Source organism: Trichoplusia ni, chromosome 19, assembly GCF_003590095.1.
Source record: "Trichoplusia ni isolate ovarian cell line Hi5 chromosome 19, tn1, whole genome shotgun sequence".
NCBI lineage: Eukaryota > Metazoa > Arthropoda > Insecta > Lepidoptera > Noctuidae > Trichoplusia > Trichoplusia ni.
Genome location: NC_039496.1, coordinates 7,066,084 through 7,074,599, shown reverse-complemented (window position 1 = coordinate 7,074,599; position 8,516 = coordinate 7,066,084).

The following is an 8,516-nucleotide window of genomic DNA, read 5'->3' as shown; positions in this document are numbered from 1 at the left end:
CCTACGTTAAAACTTGTTAATGTAGAACAAACAATAGTAAAATCACTCTCTCCAAAGCATATCGAAACACTGTCCAATTGCAGCCTACTTTTGCACCTCTTACCGTTATCAAATAACCGCTACTTATTTAGTAACGAGAATAGTATCATTATGTTTAAATGAAAGTAAAGTTCTGGCGTGTTATCTGTTCCTGGATAAGCGTAGGTAAATTCTCGGTTATATTTCTTAAGTCGTAGTCGAAATGTGTTACAACCTGACAATATTTTACCCATATCGGAGGCAGACAATCAGAAGGCTGAAGGCTACGTTACTACAGTACAATTATAGGGCAATAACCCTACTCATTAAGGTGCATTTTTCCTACAATTTGCCAGTATCATTACTTCTGACATGATTAGCCTTCGTAAAAATGTCGCCACCGTTCACTGTAATTGATGGTACGCAGGTTGTAACAGCCTCCCAGCCATGCAAGTAATTGCTGTAGGGTTATGTAATCCTGGTACTGTTAGGTGAAGTGGACAAAATAGTTCATCCTATTTAAAAATTATGGAAAAGTTATTTAAAAAGTGCTCGTTTTTATCACAGGTTTCATTAATATTGTATTGCACCATTAAACCACGTCTAGGCCTCAAATCAAAAATGTAATTTTAATTTAATTTCCATTCATTCATCGGCCATATTAAAGCGGAATTGATTAGTCGTTTTTTACGGAGTAATAAAAAACGTAGGTACGTTGAAAATCAACTATTCATTCTTGTTCCAGCAACTATATGTATCTAAATCTCGTAGCCAAGTAGACCGTAAACCACACTAGGTTTACTAGGCAATAGGTAATATATGGGTTAGATTATGCGAAATAGTCCGTATTTTTAACCGACTTCAAAAAAAGGAGGAGGTTCTCAATTCGACTGTATTTTTTTTTTTTTTTATGTTTGTTACCTCGTAACTTGCGATTGGGTGAACCGATTTTCATGATTCTTTTTTTATTTGAAAGCTTGTGCTTCCCGTGTGGTCCCATTATCACCATTTCAATATCTGATGATGGGATCTTGTAGAAATCGGGGGAACTCTTCAATAAATAACAGCAGATTAACCGCAATTGTTGCTATAGCATATCTAAGCATTGTTTACGCCATCACACAACATATTATCACGCCTGTACTCACTACAAAGGTTATAAAAACTATTTCGAAAAAAAAAAAATGTAAAGGTCACTTACAAAGTTTTACAAAAAATGCAATACTGAAACTAAAATAAACATAATTAGATGCTTGTTCTGATGAGATATTCGGTTATTCAAAATGGCCTCCATAATTAACATCACTCTCAAATGGTAACAGACTGGGTGGAGGCTTTCGAACAAATATCACTGGGAATTCTGGGCAGTTTCACGGGGGCAAAGAACTCATTTGGGCAGCGCGTTTAGTAGACCTACCCATACTAAAAAGTGAAAAATAAAATTAATTTTGGAAAAAAATAAAAACCGACTTCAAGACTACACTAACAATATATACAATTGAACTAAAAAGTATAAAATAATATTTTAATTACAAGCCAAAGAACACTAAAGGAAAATCAACGAAATTATTGATACTTATGCATACTATTTACATTTTAAAATCAGTTATTTTTGGAGTCGGTGCCAGCCAAAACAAAAACAATATATTAATGACACAAAAAGAAATTACATAAATAATTGAAAAACAACCGATAATTGAAAAGAAGACAATAAAATAATTTATCTATTAATAACACAAAAAAGAAACATAAACTAATACATACAAACATAAAACACAACCATCAGCGTCTTCTGCCCTCACGCGTCTGCCCGCATTTGGCACCGACCTCAAAAATAACTGATTTTAAAATGTAAATAGTATGCATAAGTATCAATAATTTCGTTGATTTTCCTTTAGTGTTCTTTGGCTTGTAATTAAAATATTATTTTATACTTTTTAGTTCAATTGTACATATATATTGTTAGTGTAGTCTTGAAGTCGGTTTTTATTTTTTTCCAAAATTAATGTTGACTCGGATGTTATGATTTAATCCCTCTTTTGACTACTGTGCCGGGGACTATCTTGCAGCCTTGGTTTGTACGGTGAAGCAGATAAAACGTTACATAATATGTATCTTTATAAGCGCTCTACTAATAGTCCATACTCTTGCAATTGCAATAAAAAGAAAAGGCATTACTTGTCTTACGATATATCGATCTACGAACTGCACGACTACGACGCACAAGCAAGAAGGGTATTGTTTAAATAAGGTTAAAAGATAAAAATCTCGAAAGTTCTGAAGTAACTTTTCGCTAGTCAGTACTTTCTTAACCTCCCATCTCTTAAAGGTATGACCAACGTGAACTGAGGTAAAATTCTGTCAATGTTTTACTCTCGAAGCATAAGTGTATTTAAAATAGAGTGTCGTGAGCAAACCCCTTAAAGATTGTTTTGAATATTTGATAAATAATGATGCTAACAAGATATAAAATACAAAAAAAAGAATGACGAACATTATATTATTCGTTAAATACGAATAAATTTACGCTCAATCATAAATGAATGGAATACAACATTTTAATTCATGTCGTTAAAGGAATTACATAATTTTCCGAAAAAATATAATAAAAGAAGCTTAAAAATAATATCCGACATTTAGAAGATTTGTCAATGTCTAAAATGCTAAACACGGTAACAAAAATTTAACTAAGTATTTCATATTTAAAAATAGTCAGATACAATAATTTATGTTGTTTAATGTACCTTGTAAAAGGCTTTTGTAGTTTATAAGAATCATGAATATTTAATAGATTTAAAAAAATCTAAAATCCCACGGTTTTAGATGTCACACTCATAGCTGTTTTTAAATTGCATTATCATCAGGTTTGAAGCTACCCTGAAAATTTCAGGCAGCTAGCTTATCGGGAAGTGCCTTAAAATTGAATCCAATCGGAACGACAAACAATCAAACGAGAAAGTGAGTTTATAAAAAAAAAAAAACGTGGGAAAGTAGAGATAAAGCAGCTATTGGTACGGTCTTAAATAAGATGACTGACTAAATTTATTTTGCAGGTTGGTTTTTCAACCTATTTGTCCAGACTCTGAGTGCCGCAAGTTCAGCTTGCCTTGACCATTTCTGTATTGTTACTGAAATCGAACTTCAAACTACAAGTAGATACAAGGCATGATACGGCGTGGTTAAAGTACTTTGATGTGCAGCTATCTGGTACACGATTGTGGATTCTCTATCACTAGTTTTTGCGGAAATATTTCAACTGTCAAAATCTTAGGTTACCCAGCTGGAATATAGATAATTACTAAGTATAGCTAAGATAAAGTACCTACATATTAAAATAAGTCGACAAACCGTCGCGCGTCGCAGACTTATTACGGCAGTTGATGGCGGCTTGTGTAATAAATGTTACACAGCTTTCGAAGTAAATGCAACTTAGATTGCAAGTTTAGAATGTTTAGAAGCAATCGTAATTACTAATTAGTTATTAATGTTGTTTCTATTTGCAACATAACATATGAATCTAATGGAATAAAATTGAGTTTCTTGCTGGTTTTTCTCCATAAGACTGTAATTTTGGAATCACCACCTAGATTTTAAAATAAAATGTTTTGAATGTGCCTGGAAAACGGGCTACTTGAAATAAAAATAAAATGATTTTGAGGACATAAATTTGTGTTAAAATATACCTTTAATTTTACTCTACAGGCAAGTTGAAACTGCATGCCTTATCGTTTTATCTGGGAATCGAACCTACAACACATGTGGAAAGACAGTGTGGTACTAACTATACTGTTTGGTAGCTGGGAAATGGAAAAACATTAAAATTAAAATTTTGCTTTCGTTTCGTGCCCAAGACACATAACTCTTATATGAAGACTATTGAAGACACACAAATCATTACCAAATAAATCGGTATTAACGTCATGTCATATTTAAAAAATAATTTGTAAAAGCTAAGATAAGCGTGGTACGAAGAAAAGTACAAGTTTTTTTTAACATTACAATATACTATCAAATTATAAATTAGTTAAAGAATACTTAATTTTGGTGTGAGCGCTTAGAGTAAATGGAATTTTGCTAGTTCTTATTATTTGTTAAAAAAATAATTACAGTCCGTGGAGTAAACTAACGGAACTCTTCAAAAATTACTTCGAATTTAGACCTTCATCTACACCAGCCATGCCTCAATAAATTTATAGGCTCCACAAATATACGCTCAGGGCTTCAAGATTATTATTTTTTACAATGTTTGCTGGGACAGCTAGTTACTATTTCTAAAATTTCTTAAGAGCTTTGAAAGTTCATTACAATTATTTTTTTCTGAATTCTGGTGTCATTACTAAAAACTGGTCAATTGGTAGTCTATCTTGAAAAGTTGATACTAGGCTCCCAGAATGTCGTTAGCTTAAAACGGTTTAATATAAGTTATATTTGACTTGTCTGTGTAAGGTATGAAGGCCGCCTCTCGTGCCAGTCACTGCAGCGGAAATCGAAGTAAAAAACCTTTTTGATCGCGAATAAACGACTATTTATCTTGACGGCATATTCATAACGTTATAAAGTACTGGTAAATGGTTTTAACTATTTTGTAGCGTTTGGAGTTTGTAGTTATATGTGTAAGATGGTACACTACTTTCATAAAGTTTGCTGAATTATCATTGACACGAAAATATCTAAAGAAGTAAAGACCATATCATAGTAAAAGCTCGGACGCTGTAGGTATGTTATTAATTATGTTACCCTAGTAAAAGTAGTATTCGTCATAATTTAGAAACCTAAGTCAAGAAAGACTGCGGTTTTTGTAATATAAATTTTTAATTAATTAACTGCTTTTATAAAAATTCATAAGGATTCCGTTTCAAGTGGTTTTTCAAAGGCATTAAAATATGAGAGATAATTAACCGACTGTATTTCGTGCAGAATTAAATAAATTTTACATATTTTTGTGTGTTTTGTAAGTTACCTATATTGGTACTAAATTGTATTTTTACTTAAATAGACACCAGTAGGTAATTCATTAATAACTTTGTTAGCAAGACATTATTCACTTACTTTATTTTAAAATACTTAATAATTTGGTAACTTTAACTAATAAATAGCCTTTAGAACGGCTGCACGGCTTCGACAAACCTTGAGAATGGATAGGGAGAGTGGCCAGTGCTCGGTCTTACGAACCGTGCTTAGGGCATTAGTAGAGTACATCTATGTACTTAGATAGTATGAAACATAGTAAAATATCCAAAGATTAATCAAGTTATATAAAGTTGTCGTCGTTCGACCTATACGTATGTGCCAAGTACTGCTAAGTTTCGCTGAGTATTTTTGAGTCAGACTCGCGACACCTAGATTTCTGTACAAATTCGATTATTATATTCCAGTTGTAACATGTAGATATATTTTATTTTTACAAAAATTGTTATCATTTTTTTTACGTAAAAGCCATTCCCTCACTCCCGCATTAAAGAATTTAATGATTGTGTCGCGGGGGGTTTCACAAACATTCGTGGGTCACACGAATGCTTGCCCTACGTTGCGCTAATGCTAACCGTGCAGTCTTAAAACGAAGGTTACAAATTAAAACTGTATATTACACGTTATGTAGTCATACAAGTTATAAGCTAGCTTTATTTTGGCGCCTTCAAGGCAGCGCCAAGGTATTTTTTTTTTTACTCAAGGTCGACTCTGACATGTGTTTAAGTAAGTGGGTTTATTGTTGCCATCAACTAATATGTATATTGCGAATATGAAAAAACAGAGAAACGGAAAAAAAATTGACTTATATATACATATATTATGACATATTTTTGCTTATGGATGATTCTCTTGCTCGGAGATTTAAGCAAGCAGAGGTAGACTGTTACTGACTGATTTTCGATTCTGTCTGGTTTGAAACAAGGTAGAGGAACGAACGACCGAGTGTTCTCAGCATGGCAGGCTTTTGAACAATTGTAGTCCTAACTCGTGATAATTATTGCAAGAAATAGCTTTAATCTCAGTTTAGAGAGTAGACTCGATCTCAAATCGATTTAAACAGTACTCGATTCTCTCGGTGGTAAGCTTACGTTAAATGCAGTTAACGTTAATACGTTTGGTCGGTGCGTGGCACAGCATTCATCACGCATTTACCGGACCACAACATACCAAAAGTGTTTTGTAACATTTTTTTTATCCAAGTGACTTTCTCGGAAGCCATGCGTACAACAACAATTTTTAATAGGTACCTCCTAATTACTGTAATTACGAGAGGATAGTGCGTGTCACGCTTATAAACATTGACGCAGTTTATAATTTGTAATTTTGTATTTTGTTTACGTAATTTAAACCTTTAATTACGTGCTTTACTATGTTGCGTTGCGAGTTAAAATTGCTTTATGTGTTCAAAATAGGTATAAATTATAAATTGTTATAGTAATACGTTCTTTTGTATTAAAATGGAGGATTTTACAAAGGGCATTGCAGTTCATAGCCCTGCCTCATGGCTGCATGCCAAGGCTAGTTCCCGCCAGTCACATTTTATACAGTGCATAGATCATAGATGGAATGTTTACAAGTAAACTCAATACTGACACAGATATTGACAATTTGAAGTTTGGAATTAAACAATTAAACACATATCTTAGGTGTGCTTTTTTCGGTTCAAAGTTTTCTTTAACGGCTTTTACCAAGTGAGAATTAGATAGTAAAACATACATGAATAACTACGACCTATTCTCATTTTAAGGATTCTAAAAGAATCGAATGTGGTTTTGTGGAAAATTGAAATTGTCAAACGCTGTCATCATCTGCCTAGCCTTTTCCCTGTTAATATATACTATGCAATATAAAATAAGTAAAACTGTGTCACATTTTTTAAACCAGTTTAGAAATAAAACAAAGGAATATCGCTAAAAAGCTATTTACCTACTTAGTGCCATTTGACTCCAAATAACGCGACAGAGACTCATTTTGTTACGCTTTCACGACCGAAGCACTCAACTGATTTTGATAAAATTTAGTACGAAGCTTGACTTTAATACCCTGATACAGATGAATACAATTAACAGTTATTTAAATCATAATTTTCTTTCTACTGAACATTTTTCCATAAGTTTTTTTTGGGTATGCAATGTACATGTATGCGTTAGTGATTTTAATCGACTTGTACAAACTAAACAAAAAGAAAGAGGTGTCAGAACTCGTCTTCATATTTGCTGAATCTTACTGTTGAAAGTTATGATAGTTGCAAATAAACAATGAAACTCGCACGTCGGTCGTCGAAAATGTACATAAGTGGTATGGATTGTGTTTGAAAAATGCATATTTAATTATAAAACAGTTATTTGTAGACATAATTAGTTTATATAACGGATTTACAACAGAGTTCATGCCTTGATGCGTCTCTGTATATTTCTTTATTTTGTTCACTGTTTTGTGATTCTGATTATGATTTGAAACCAAAGGGGCACACATACACATTTGATAACTCTTTTCTTAATAACGAGGACGCAGAAACTGATACAGTTTTTAATTATTGTAGATTTATTAGAAGTATTAGAAAGGCAGAACAAAAAAAAAATTAAAACAATATTCAAAACATCTTACCTCAAATAATAAGTCAATCCAAAAATAAACACCACATCACAAAGCAACTTTAAAAAAAGAATGAAAATTAAAAATTAAGAAACGGAAATAAAAAAGTTCTACATAGCACGTCCGTTGTTGAACGTGGTCGAGTGTGTTATGGCACCGTATTCCGTAATCATCTCAAACAATCATTAGCTGCGCCTGCGACGCGTGATTTTACTACCCAAATGTAGACTAAAATTGGACTCATATCGGAATAGAGACACATTACAAACTACAAAGACCTTACGTTACGATATGAAGACCTACTGAAGTAGAACTAAGTTTTTTTAATTTGACTCGTAGTGAAACCGCACGTTTAAGAACCCCGCACCCACTATCAAGTTGCATCAGTAAATGGAACCAGTTACTCGCGAAAGCTTTTTACTTATAAACGGTGTGCGCAAAAAAGTCGATGTTGATCTTCGGTCAGTGTTAACCACAGAAATGTGTCGCCAAAATATTTAAGAAAGAAATTCTGTTAGCGGTACTTATAAAAAAGGATTTATTATTTCGTTGATAAAAAAAATATTAAAAAAGCTTTGAGCGTCGGTTTCTCCCCTTGCTTACTCCATATTGTAAGTACCAGGAGATCATAACCGCACAGCTATGATCATAATAATTCAGGAGACTTAACACATTTAGTACATTGATATCATAGAAAATTACTTCCTTGTAAGATTCAATCTATACATGTAATGATGTAATTTCATCGCAGCCTGATACTCTTCCGGCACTTGTTCTTGCCTTGCGAGTCTGCCGACCTAGTATTTATTGCCTCTCTACATTACAGCACCTAATCGATCAATAAGAATTGGTCAATGACTATAATTGTAAACTAATTAGCAATAAATTACTTTTGTATTTTTGACACTTTTTTTACCTCCCACTGCGGTGTA